Genomic DNA, 14,160 nt, shown 5'->3' with positions numbered 1-14,160 from the left:
GAGTTCAGAAGGTTTCATTTTTGGGTTTCATTTTTTCCCCTTCTACTATCGAGATGGACCCTGTTAAGGTCCAGGCCATTTATGATTGGACTCAGCCGACATCTGTGAAGAGTCTGCAAAAGTTCCTGGGCTTTGCTAATTTTTATCGTCGCTTCATCAGTAATTTTTCTAGTGTTGCTAAACCGTTGACTGATTTGACCAAGAAGGGTGCTGATGTGGTCAATTGGTCTTCTGCGGCTGTGGAAGCTTTTCAGGAGTTGAAGCGTCGTTTTTCTTCTGCCCCTGTGTTGTGCCAGCCAGATGTTTTTCTCCCGTTTCAGGTCGAGGTTGATGCTTCTGAGATTGGTGCAGGGGCTGTTTTGTCGCAAAGAAGTTCTGATGGCTCGGTGATGAAACCATGTGCCTTCTTTTCTAGAAAGTTTTCGCCTGCTGAGCGCAATTATGATGTTGGCAATCGAGAGTTGTTGGCCATGAAGTGGGCATTCGAGGAGTGGCGTCATTGGCTTGAAGGAGCCAAGCATCGCGTGGTGGTCTTGACGGATCACAAGAATTTGACTTATCTCGAGTCTGCCAAACGGTTGAATCCTAGACAGACTCTTTGGTCGCTATTTTTCTCCCGTTTTGATTTTGTGGTTTCGTACCTTCCGGGCTCTAAGAATGTGAAGGCGGATGCCCTGTCAAGGAGTTTTGTGCCCGACTCTCCGGGTGTTCCTGAGGCGGCGGGTATTCTCAGAGAGGGGGTAATTTTGTCTGACATTTCCCCTGATTTGCGGCGGGTGCTGCAAAAATTTCAGGCTGATAGACCTGACCGTTGCCCAGCGGAGAAACTGTTTGTCCCTGATAAATGGACTAGTAGAGTTATCTCTGAGGTTCATTGTTCGGTGTTGGCTGGTCATCCTGGAATCTTTGGTACCAGAGATTTGGTGGCTAGATCCTTTTGGTGGCCGTCTTTGTCACGGGATGTGCGTTCTTTTGTGCAGTCCTGTGGGACTTGTGCTCGGGCTAAGCCCTGCTGTTCTCGTGCCAGTGGGTTGCTTTTGCCCTTGCCGGTCCCGAAGAGGCCCTGGACGCATATTTCTATGGATTTTATTTCGGATCTCCCTGTCTCTCAAAAGATGTCGGTCATTTGGGTGGTTTGTGATCGCTTCTCTAAGATGGTCCATTTGGTACCCTTGTCTAAATTGCTTTCCTCCTCTGATTTGGTGCCATTGTTTTTCCAGCATGTGGTTCGTTTACATGGCATTCCGGAGAACATCGTTTCTGACAGAGGTTCCCAGTTTGTTTCGAGGTTTTGGCGATCCTTTTGTGCTAGGATGGGCATTGATTTGTCTTTTTCCTCGGCTTTCCATCCTCAGACAAATGGCCAAACCGAACGAACTAATCAGACTTTGGAAACATATCTGAGATGCTTTGTTACTGCTGATCAGGATGATTGGGTGTCCTTTTTGCCTTTGGCTGAGTTCGCCCTTAATAATCGGGCCAGCTCGGCTACTTTGGTTTCGCCGTTTTTCTGCAATTCTGGTTTCCATCCTCGTTTTTCTTCAGGGCAGGTTGAGTCTTCGGACTGTCCTGGTGTAGATACTGTGGTGGATAGGTTGCAGCAGATTTGGACTCATGTGGTGGACAATTTGACATTGTCCCAGGAGAAGGCTCAACGTTTCGCTAACCGCCGGCGTTGTGTTGGTCCCCGACTTCGTGTTGGGGATTTGGTTTGGTTGTCATCTCGTCACGTTCCTATGAAGGTTTCCTCTCCTAAGTTTAAGCCTCGTTTCATTGGTCCGTATAAGATTTCTGAGGTTCTCAATCCTGTGGCATTTCGTTTGACCCTTCTAGCTTCTTTTGCCATCCATAATGTGTTCCATAGGTCGTTGTTGAGGAGATACGTGGCGCCTATGGTTCCCTCCGTTGATCCTCCTGCCCCAGTGTTGGTCGAGGGGGAGTTGGAGTGTGTGGTAGAGAAGATTTTGGATTCTCGTGTTTCGAGACGGAAACTCCAGTACCTGGTCAAGTGGAAGGGTTATGGTCAGGAAGATAATTCCTGGGTTTTTGCCTCTGATGTTCATGCTGCCGATCTTGTTCGTGCCTTTCATTTGGCTCATCCTGATCGGCCTGGGGGCTCTGGTGAGGGTTCGGTGACCCCTCCTCAAGGGGGGGTACTGTTGTGAATTCTGTTTTCAAGCTCCCTCCTGTGGTCATGAATGGTACTTCGGCTGGTACTGTCCATGGGCTTCCTCTGGTGGTGGTGAGTGGGGCTGCGGCTTCTGAGTTTCCTTCCACAGGTGACGAGGTTAATTCGTTAGCTGGCTGCTCTATTCAACTCCACTTAGATCATTGCTCCATGCCACCTGTCAATGTTCAGTATTGGATTGTTCGCTCCTGGATCGTTCTTGTGACCTGTCTTCTCCAGCAGAAGCTAAGTTCCTGCTTGTTTTTCTCTTGTTTGCTATTTTTCTGTCCAGCTTGCTATTTTGATTTTTGTCTTGCTTGCTGGAAGCTCTGGGACGCAGAGGGGCGCCTCCGCACCGTGAGTCGGTGCGGAGGGTCTTTTTGCGCCCTCTACGTGTTTTTTTTTGTAGTTTTTGTGCTGACCGCAAAGTCACCTTTCCTATCCTCTGTCTGTTCAGTAAGTCGGGCCTCACTTTGCTAAATCTATTTCATCTGTGTTTGTGATTTTCATCTTAACTCACAGTCATTATATGTGGGGGGCTGCCTTTTCCTTTGGGGAAATTCTCTGAGGCAAGGTAGGCTTATTTTTTCTATCTTTAGGGCTAGCTAGTTCCTTAGGCTGTGACGAGTTGCATAGGAAGCGTTAGGAGCAATCCACGGCTATTTCTAGTGTGTGTGATAGGATTAGGGATTGCGGTCAGCAGAGTTCCTACGTCCCAGAGCTGGTCCTGTATCATTGTAACTATCAGGTCTTTCCGTGTGCTCTTAACCACCAGGTCCATTATTGTCCTAACCACCAGGTCATAACAGTGTACCAGTATACAATAGAATTACCCAACGTATAACTCATAGTTGCCATTATTGCCCCCTACCTACCCTGCTCCTTCCAGGAAGGCTCCTGGCCTATTTGGGGTTTACATAAATCATGATGTCTCCTATTATTAATAATAATAATTAGAATATTTTTCATTTTTATAGAATTAAGATATTACGTAGCATTTTACAATTTTAGGAGGGACTTATACAGACAATAAAAATATTACACAATAAGCATAACTCAGATGTCAAAACAAGTGAGGGCCCCACTCGCAAGCTTACAATCTATGAGGAAATAGGGTGACACAAAAGGTAAATGGTAAAATACACTTACATTGTATTATACAGCCATAATATACTAAGTTGGGTCTAAACATAACGCTGCATGAACTGGTCGCCAGCCAGTATGTGTATAGCAAAGAGACAGAGGGCTATTAAGTGCATGGAGGGTGTGAACAGACGCTATGGGGGTCATGATTTTGAAGAAAATTTTGTATAGGCAAAACAGGGATAGTTAGATAAGTGAGATGGAGGCGATAAGTCAGTGTAAAGAAATACGTTTTTAGGGCACGCTTAAAACTGTGGGTATTGGGAATTAATCGAATTGTCCTGGGTAGTGCATTGAAAAGAATTGGCGTAGCAAGTGAGAAGTCTTGGAGATGGGAGTGGGAGGTTCAGATTAATGAGGATTTTAATTTTAGGTCATTAGCAGAACGGAGGGCATGGGTAGGGTGGTAGACTGAGATGAGGGAGGAGATGTAGGGGGATGCTGAGCCATGGAGCTCTTAGTAGGTAAGTGATGAGTTTGTATCATCTGTATCAGATGGGCAATCAGTGCAATGACTGGCACAGAGTAGAGGCATCCGTATAACGGCTGGCGAGAAATATGATCCTGGCTGCTGCATTCAGGATGGATTGGAGAGGGGAGAGTTTAGGAAGAGGGAGACCGAATAGTAGAGCGCGGCAATAATCCAAACAAGAATGAATAAGAGCTACAGTAAGGGGTTTTGCTGAGTCAAAGGTAAAAAAGGTGTAATTCTAGAGATGTTTATTGATATTTATTATATTCTTTTGATGCCACTAAGTCATACAGTTAAATCTGCTGACATTGTTTTAATGCAGCAGCCAGGGTCGTCCATCTGGCTAATCATTACTCGGACGCGTCCGCTCTTCGCCAGTAGGTACACTGGCTGCCCTTTCAGTAGAGGATACAATTCAAAGTACTTGTTCTCACCCACAAAGCTCTCCACAGTGCGGCACCCCCTTACATCTCCTCCCTCATTTCTATCGGCCTAACAGACCGCTGCGCTCTGCAAATGACTTTCGACTAACCTCTGCACTAATCCGTACCTCCCACTCCCGACTCCAAGACTTCTCCCGTGCTGCGCCAATCCTCTGGAATGCTCTACCCCAAGATATTAGGACCATCCACAATTTGCATAGTTTTAGGCGCTCGCTCAAAACACATTTGTTCAGAGCGGCCTATCACGTTCTCTAATCAAAGTCATTTTATGTTTGTTTGTGTGTAGCCCATTCACTACTTCCATCTATCCCCCACCCCCTGAAGATGGCTGGACCATCATTGTAAATACATCATTGTAAATACACACGTGTACTTTGCATCTCCCCCACCTCATTGTAGATTGTAAGCTCTCACGAGCAGGGGCGTCTTGTGTTGCTTTAATTATTGTATTGTTAACGTTGTTACTTAAGACTCGTGTTTGAAACTGTTAAACTGTAAAGGGCTGCGGAATATGTTGGCGCTATATAAATAAAGATTATTATTATTATTAAAGGGGGTTGTCTGGAGAAAATAACTTTGCCTAGGGAATTTGCTGTGTAAAAAATACCAAACTCATGAATACTCACCTACCGCCCCACCTGGATCCAGCACAGGTCACTCCGTGGTCTGTGCAGGGACTGGAAGTGGAGATGTCACCATTCAACCATACTCCGGACTGCTGCAGCCTGTGAGTGGCTGCAGCGGTCAGATGACTTTGGACAGCATGTCATCAGATGGACAGCGATGGCTGATGCAATGGTGACGTCTCCATCTCCTGTGTGGAGAACACAGCGGCCTGTGCTTATACATTACTTGAACAACTGCTTTGCCATTCCATAGGTAAAGGGGGTTTCTGAGTAGATGGACATATACAGACTTCCAATGTAAGGTCCTGTTCACACGTTCAGTATTTGGTCAGTATTTTACCTCAGTATATGTAAGCCAAAACCAGGAGTGGGTGATAAATGCAGAAGTGGTGCATATGTTTCTATTATACTTTTCCTCTAATTGTTCCTCTCCTGGTATTGGCTTACAAATACTGAGGTAAAATACTGACCAAATACTGAATGTGTGAACGTTGCTGAAAGAGTCCCACAAGGCCTGGGCATGGGGCTAATCGACAAGGTGCAGCGTTATCTGTGAGTGACATCTCCCATCTTCTACAGCCATGGTCATTATCACCATCACCAGCCATTATCTCTGGCTATCCTTACAGCTCCCAGCCGTCTGCAATAATACATCTGCTGCTCTGTCTGCGCACACTGTTTATAGATAAAGCTGTGTAGGGAAAAAAAGGCTACTACAAGGCAGCCGGAGACAGAGGTAGCTCGCTATTGGCTACTCCACAGACACGCCCACTTCCTAGATTTGCGACGTTCGGTTTCTGTGCACCACGCCCACTTTGGCAGACGTCAGAGAAGGGAGGGGCTGCGGTGGAGTGCGGCTGCGCTCCTGCATCTTAGCCTGCAGTCGCTCATAATAATAGACGCTTGACGATGTTGGTGCGCGGAGCCAGCGCCGCCGCTAGTCGTTACCGCAGAGCAATGGGGGAGCCGCATGGACAACACTAGTGACAGGACAGCCTGCCGGGAGTGAGCCCGGGCGCTACCGTAATCTACCTAATACCACAGCTGCCCGGAGGACGTGCACGGCTCCAGCTACTCCTGCGCCTCACCCGTGTGTCCCGGCAGCCGTCTGAGCCGCCCGGCTTCCGTTCTCCTGTGGCCCCTGGATGTAAGTTTTAGCTGCAGCCTCCCTCTCCGCAGACAACGGCCGCAGTCCCCCGCCTCCCTGTGCTGGCCATTCACTGTGCTGCTCTGGGTGGCAGCATTGCCTCCATTCATAGAATGCGGTGTGCCTCCATTCACATGTATGCCCCTGGAGGGTGAGCTGTCGGTGCATGGCCGGGGGCACGGCTAGGTGTGGTGAGCACACAGGGAGGCCGGTGCCCGGGCTGCCATTGCTGGGTGCCCGGGCTGCCATTGCTGGGTGCCCGTGCTGCCATTGCTGGGTGCCCGTGCTGCCATTGCTGGGTGCCCGTGCTGCCATTGCTGGGTGCCCGGGCTGCCATTGCTGGGTGCCCGTGCTGCCATTGCTGGGTGCCCGGGCTGCCATTGCTGGGTGCCCGGGCTGCCATTGCTGGGTGCCCGTGCTGCCATTGCTGGGTGCCCGTGCTGCCATTGCTGGGTGCCCGGGCTGCCATTGCTGGGTGCCCGGGCTGCCATTGCTGGGTGCCCGGGCTGCCATTGCTGGGTGCCCGGGCTGCCATTGCTGGGTGCCCGGGCTGCCATTGCTGGGTGCCCGTGCTGCCATTGCTGGGTGCCCGGGCTGCCATTGCTGGGTGCCCGGGCTGCCATTGCTGGGTGCCCGGGCTGCCATTGCTGGGTGCCCGGGCTGCCATTGCTGGGTGCCCGGGCTACCATTTCTCGGTGCCCCATTATTCCCCCTGGTGACATATTTCTGTGGGGAGCGGTGCGGGGCTGATGCAAGCTCTCTCCCTGTGTCCATACACCGCTCTTATTGCTCAGAGATTATCATATATGTAACATGTATTTCTCATATTAATCTGCAATGTATCCTGTAGGCTGAGAGATTAGGGGTAATCCCGTCTGGCACAGGCAGAATAGATGCACCGAGGAGTGTGCTGGCTCCATTGTTACCAGACTGATGTGCCTGGCATGGGCTGTTGGCATGTAGTCACCTACACAGTGAGATAGAATGGAGAGAAGGTTTGTTATTATTTGGTAAATACCGGCTGTGTATAGCATTGTCATCGTCATCTCTCTGATGTGCTGATTCCTCCTCCGCTACCATCTTATTGAGACGTTGCATTTGCCCGGAGACCTGGACATGGTCGTGTAATGTCACCAACATTCACACATCCCTGCGAATTGTGCCGTCATTCAGAAACAATTCCATTTTTGTTCAGGTGTCGTCCTATTTGCTTCCGTCTTTCCTGTTAAAAAAAAAACTGAAGCAGATAAACTTTTATTTACCCATTGACTTTTAACAATGAAAAACGGATGTAAAAATGTCATCCATTTCTAATAATGCCCATAGACTTTTATACAGTGGAATCTGAGATCTAAAAGGATGAGAATAGGGCATGACCCGAGTCTGCTGGACCAGAGACACCGATCCGTCATAAAACTGTCAACTGTATGGATCAACTATTGGACGTGTTATACGGATGTGTGAATGTTGCCAAACCGATTTTTCTGGTGAATAGAGATCAACTGAAACTTTTTTTTTTCTATTCTCGTATTAGCTTTGTAGCTTGGCAAGGTAGTCGGTAGTTGTTTTCATCAACCTTTTTTTGTTTTTACATGTATGTAATACAAGACATACAAACATATGTCTATATCTCTCTTTCTCGCTATAGTGTGTGTATATGTATGTGTGTGTGTAGAGAGAGAAAATTATATATATATATATATATATATATATATATATATATATTCTCTCTCTATCCCACTGGTTTGATGCTCATGCTTGTATTGTAATTTACCAAACTGATTGGGGACTACAGGGGTTGGATTGTTGTTCCCAGACCTGTACGTTCATATCCACATGTACTAGGCGCACTGTATTGGATACCTGTGTCTACCTGTCAAACCCCATTTCCAACTTTACGCTTCAATGGCACAATCATAAGTCGTATGTTCATTTATTTCATTCATCTGTAACGGGTGATGCTGTGCAACAAACAATGTGTGCTTGTTGTAATGACTTCTGAAGTTCAAGATAATAACCGTTCTATTAGTAACGCTTCTATTTCCTAATTCCTGGGTGGGATGGACACTGTACAGTAGCGGAGTTGGTCGGGTCACTCCAAGAGCTATTTTGGCTACAGTAATTAGCACTTTCATTGATATTAATAGAAAACTTACAAATGCCTGTGTGACAGTGGTCTATCCCAGTCATTAGTAAGTGACATAAGAAATGTTTTTCCAGTGTGCTTCCTGATCCATTGAAAGATTGTAGATCGTAGTTCTCTTTTTGGGTAGTATTCACACTCCTTCATCATGGCTGACCCATTTTACTTTTCTGAAACAATATATCTGAACTATGTAAGAGAGAACCTATGTTCTTCTATATAAAATTAGAGGTACAGTAAGAGCCTATTGCCATCTAGAAGGAGAAAGTATCAGTACTTGAAGCAATGTTTTCCAATCTATTGATGGCAAGCAATTATCTCAATCACATGATTGCTTCCAGTTTATGACCCAGTTGTAGTTTTGGTGTGAAATCTGGTGTGTGTATGGAGATCTTAGGATAGATGTAAATTATTTTGTTTTCTCTTACATAAAACTGGCTTCCAGTAATCTTTTCACCCCTCCCCACATAATATTGGTTGATGGGATGGCACTAGATGGCCATGGTAATCACATAACTATCTGAATGTGATGTGTAGAGACAAGTCCATGAAGCAGGATGTCTCCTTTAATCAGTACGTGCTGTTTTCCATGGCTTCTGATCGTCATAGACGGGACTATACCTCAAGTAGTCACATTAGATTTCTTGGCTTTTTATTCATCAGAACGCTTATTTGTAGAGACATTGCTCCTGGTTATAACACCTCTGTTTAACCAATGCCATGCCGATGGTCTCTGATTTTCTCTTCTCTACTTCAACCATCTTTAACTCCTTTGACGTAGTGACTCGTAGCAATAGGTCCAATGACTTTATCTAGTGTACTGCAAAGTGAAGGTTAATTAATGAAAAAAAAAACCCTAGTGAAGGAAACCTGGTTCATGCAGCTTCAGTAGATCTGACATAAACACATCTCCAGAGACTTGTAAATGATGGTGTCATGTCACTTTGTGATCTCAAAGCTCATTTACCTGACTGGGCGCTTCATGCTGAGATTTATTTGGTGGTCTGACTAGGGAGTTTGTTGGCAGTTACTTGAGGTAGACGATATGGTACAGTGGCTTCTCACAAAATTAGAATATCATCAAAAAGTTATTTCAGTTCTTCAATATAAAAAGTGACTTATGTATTATATTGAGTCATTACAAACAGAGTGATCTATTTCAAGTGTTTATTTCTGTTAATGTTGATGATTATGGCTTACAGCCAATGAAAACCCAAAAGTCATTATCTCAGTAAATTAGAATACTTTATAACACCAGCTTGAAAAATGATTTTAAAATCCAAAATGTTGGTCTACTGAAATGTATGTTCAGTAAATGCACTCACTACTTGATCGGGGCTCATTTTTGCATCAATTACTGCATCAATGCGGCGTGGCATGGAGGTGATCACCCTGTGACACTGCTGAGGTGTTATGGAAGCCCAGGTTGCTTTGATAGCAGCCTTCAGCTCGTCTGCATTGTTGGGTCTGGTCGCTCATCTTCCTCTTGACAATACCCCATAGATTCTCTATAGGGTTAAGGTCAGGCGAATTTGCTGTCCAATCAAGCACAGTGATACTGTTGTTTTTAAACCAGGTATTGGTACTTTTGGCAGTGTGGACAGGTGCCAAGTCCTGCTGGAGAAAGAAATATCCATCTCCAAAAAGCTTGTCGGCAGAGGGAAGCATGAAGTGCTCTAAAATTTCCTGGTAGGCGGCTGCGTTGACTTTGGTCTTGATAAAACAGTGGACCTACACCAGCAGATGACATGACTCCCCAAACCATCACTGTGGAAACTTCACACTAGACCTCATGCAGCTTGGATTGTGGCCTCTCCACTCTTCCTCCAGACTCTGGGACCTTGATTTCCAAATGAAATGCAAAATTTACTTTAATCTGAAAACACCTTGGACCACTGAGCAATAGTCCAGTTCTTTTTCACCTTGGCCCAGGTAAGACGCTTCTGGCGTTGTCTATTGGTCATGAGTGGCTTGACACAAGGAATGCGACACTTGTAGCCCATGTCCTGGATACGTCTGTGAGTGATGGCTCTTGAAGCAATGACTCCAGCATATGTCCACTCCTTGTGAATCTCACCCAAAATTTTGAATGGCCTTTTCTTAACAATCCTTTTAAGGTTGCGGTTATCCCGGTTGCTTGTGCAACTTTTTCTACCACACTTTTTCCTTCCACTCAACTTTCCATTAAAATGCTTGGATACAGAACTGTGTACAGCCATCTTCTTCAGTAATGACCTTTTGTGGCTTACCCTCCTTGTGGAGTGTCAGTGACTGCCTTCTGGACATCTGTCAAGTCAGCAGTGTTCTACATGATTGCGAATTCTACTGAAACAGACTAAGGGACCTTTTTAAAAGCTTAGGAAGCCTTTGCAGGGGTTTTTTGTTAATTATTCTAATTTTACTGAGATAATGACTTTTGGGTTTTCATTAGCTGTAAGCCATAATCATCAACACTAACAGAAATAAACACTTGAAATAGATCACGCTGTTTGTAATGACTATATATAATATGTTTCACTTTTTTGTATTGAAGAACTGAAATTAACTTTTTGATGATATTCTAATTTTGTGAGAAGCACCTGTATATCCTAGTGGCAGACCAGGCAGAAAAGGGCCCCTGTTTAATAACAATACACTGGGCCCTTTGCAGTCCAATATTTCATAATAATGCACAATTCCTAATGCTCTGAAGGTGGAAATGGGCCCCCTTACCTCTTGGGCCCCTGTGTGGCCCCTGGCAGACCCCTTCCCCCTCGAAACTAAAAAACATTTGGTATTTTAATACTTGCCGTATTTGGTATTTCTCCCACTAGAAGTTATTAGGTGGAACAAAATATGAATGAAGTGTTAATGGAGATAAGTCTTAACATATCTCAGAATTAGTAAAGTTGTAGAGCAAAGTACAGTAACATTTCCTTTTTAATGCACAGATAAAACCTTCTGAGCAAGGTGCTGGATTAACGGGATGGATAAAAAGGAAGAGATCGTTCTAGAAGAAACCCTAGAATATTTACTGAAACAATAGTGTGTTTATTAAATTTAAGTGGAACCATATATAATTGTTCAGTGAAACAATAGTGAAAGGCTCATTACTAACCTGATGATGTCCCCCGACTATCCACGTGACCGCTGCCAGCGGAACACTGACAAGGCTAGTGATTGTTTGCAGTGGTCATGTGTCTAGTTGGGAACGTCATTGCTGCAGTACAGTAGGACAGACGAGCTGTAGTGGTGGCGCTGGTGAGTATGCAGGTTATTAGCTGACTGTTGGGTCTTTTACATATGTTTGGTCTTGTCCTAATTTTTTCACATCTCTGAAAGTCCTCCAAAGCTCATAACTCCAGGGCAAGTGTGTACAGCAGTATAGATAAATATCCGGAGTTTGTAATCTAAGTCCATAAATTTTGCTAGTCTGAGATCTATTTTTTTTGTGCTGTACCTTTTAACAGCGCTGTCGTTGCTCAACCAAGTTGTTTGTTTATTTTTTTTTTTGCACAAGACTAAGACAAAAGTCACTTGTGTAATGGAAAGAAGGAGCTGGCACTGAGATGCAGGCCAGGGTCTCGACATAACAATGGCTTTTATAGGCTTGCGACAGACACAAATTCAGATCACAGGGTCAGTTTCTTGAGACAAGAGACTTTTGTCTCTGCGTCTATGTCCGCCAACAATATTACATTACAAGCTTGATTGGGCAGAGAACTGCCCGCGTAATTCTGTGCACTCTGCTGTCAGACTATATTATTCCCCATAAACCTTGCATGGTGCAGAATATTGTTGGTGATGGTATGTAAAAGTTTGGGCACCCATGGTTTAAATTACTGTTGTTGCGAACAGTTAAACTACCGTATATACTCGAGTATAAGCCGAGATTTTCAGCCCATTACTTCTCCTCGGCTTATACTCGAGTCATACACAGGGGTCGGCAGGTGACGGGGAGCGGGGGCTGTCTAATTATACTCACCTGCTCCTGGCATGGTCCCTGGCGCCCCAGCTTCTTCCTGTACTGAGCGGTCACATAGTACCGCTCATTACAGTAATGAATATGCTCCTCCACCTCCCATAGGGGTGGAGCCGCATATTCATTACTGTAATGAGCGGTAACGGTGACCGCTCAGTACAGGGAGAAGCTGTGGCGCCGGGGAAGCAGGGACTGCAGGGACCGCACCAGGAGCAGGTGAGTACAGTGGGGAGGGGAGCGCAGCGCGATATTCACCTGCTCCTCGTTCCGGCCCCGCTCCATCTTCAGCGTCTTCTGCAGTGACGCTCAGGTCAGAGGGCGCCGTGACGTGGTTAGTGCATGCCCTCTGCCTGAACGTCAGTGTAGAAGACACTTAAGATGAAGCGGCGCCGGAACGAAGTCAGGTGAATATTGAAAGTGTCGGGGGCCTGAGAGATGAGTATCTGATTATTTATTTATTTTATCGCAGAAACAGCAAATGGGGCAAGTGTCTGTATGGATCGTCTTATGGGGCCATAACGTTTGTGCAGCATTATATGGGGCAAATGTCTGTATGGAGTATCTTATGGGGCCATAACATTTCTGCAGTACTATATGGGGCAAATATCTTTATGGAGCATCTTATGGGGCCATAATCAACATTTGTGCAGCATTATATTGGGCAAATGTGTCTATGGAGCATCTTATGGGGCCATTATTAACCTTTGTGCAGGATTATATGGGGCATATTTTAATATGGAGCATCTTATGGGGCCATCATAAACTTTATGGAGCATTATATGGGGCTCCTGATTCAATATGGATATTCAAAAACATTTAACCTACTGATGTCTCAATTAATTTTACTTTTATTGGTATCTATTTTTACTTTTGACATTTACCGGTAGCTGCTGCATTTCCCACCCTAGGCTTATACTCGAGTCATTAAGTTTTCCAAGTTTTTTGTGGCAAAATTACGAGGGTCGGCTTATACTCTGGTTGGCTTATACTCGAGTATATACGGTAATTGAAGATTAAATGACCTCTTAAAGGGCTTTTGAAAGTATCACAGCTTGTAAATGCTTTTTGTAGCTAAGAGTCTTTCAATTCTTGTTTGAGGGATTTTCCTCCATTCTTCCTTGGAAAATTCTTCCAGTTCTGTGTTATTCCTGGGTCGTCTTGCATGCATTGCTATTTTGAGGTCTAGCAACAGATTTTCAATGATGTTCAGATCAGGGAACTGTGAGGGCTATTGCAAAACTTTCAGCTTGCTCCTTTTGAGGTAGTCTCTGTGGATTTTGACTTGTGTTTAGGATCTTTATACATTTTGTAGAAGCCATCCTCTTTTCAACTTCAGCTTTTTTTCAGATAGTCTTATGTTTGTATCAAGAATTTGTTGAAATTTCATTGAATCCATTCTTCCATCTACCTGTGAAATGTTCCCCCATGAAATTGGCTGCAACACAACCGCAAAGCATGATTGATCCACCACCATGCTTAATGGTTGACGAGATTTTTTTTTTTTCCTGAAATCCTGTGCCCTTTTTTTTTTCTCTACACATATCTTTGATCATTGTGGCAAAGAGTACTATTTTAACCTCATTGGTCCACAGGATTCGTTTCCAAAATGCATCAGGCTTTTATAGGCGTTCTTTTGCATAATTCTAATGCTGAATTTTATGGTGAGGACACAGGAGAGATTTTCTTCTGATGACTCTTCCATGAAGGCCATATTTGTGCAGGTGTCTCTGAACAGTTGAACAATGTACAACAACTCCAGAGTCTGTAAAATGTTTCTGAAGGCCTTTTGCAGTCAGGCAGAGAGAGGGTCTGATTAGCCTCTCTATCAATCCTACGAGCAGCTCTCACTGAAATTTTGCTTGGTCTTCCAGACCTTATGTTATCCTTCACTGTTCCTGTCAACTACCTTTTTTTTAAATTACATTTGGAACAGAGGAAAGAGCAACACGTTTTCAAGTTGCTGTCTTATATCTTTCTGCTAAGTGGGCTTAGAAGAACTTGTGGCTGCTGTTTTTTGGCACAAGGTTAGAGGAGGATGGGTTTTTATAAAGCTCAGAA

At 44.9% G+C, this 14,160-nt stretch overlaps 1 protein-coding gene across 1 annotated transcript in view; it reads left to right on the top strand.

Moving 5' to 3' along the window:
• Positions 1-5,730: 5,730 nt before the first annotated feature.
• Positions 5,731-14,160, top strand: part of SNRK (SNF related kinase) — a 67,065-nt gene continuing 58,635 nt past the window's right edge. The window contains exon 1 of the mRNA XM_069730042.1: positions 5,731-5,998. The gene's annotated coding sequence lies outside the window, so the exon portion shown is untranslated. The remainder of the gene's footprint in view (positions 5,999-14,160) is intronic.

The sequence above is a fragment of the Ranitomeya imitator genome, chromosome 6, assembly GCF_032444005.1.
Source record: "Ranitomeya imitator isolate aRanImi1 chromosome 6, aRanImi1.pri, whole genome shotgun sequence".
Taxonomy (NCBI): Eukaryota; Metazoa; Chordata; class Amphibia; order Anura; family Dendrobatidae; genus Ranitomeya; species Ranitomeya imitator.
Note: the sequence above shows the minus strand (reverse complement) of the source record. Positions and strands in the feature narration are given on the sequence as shown.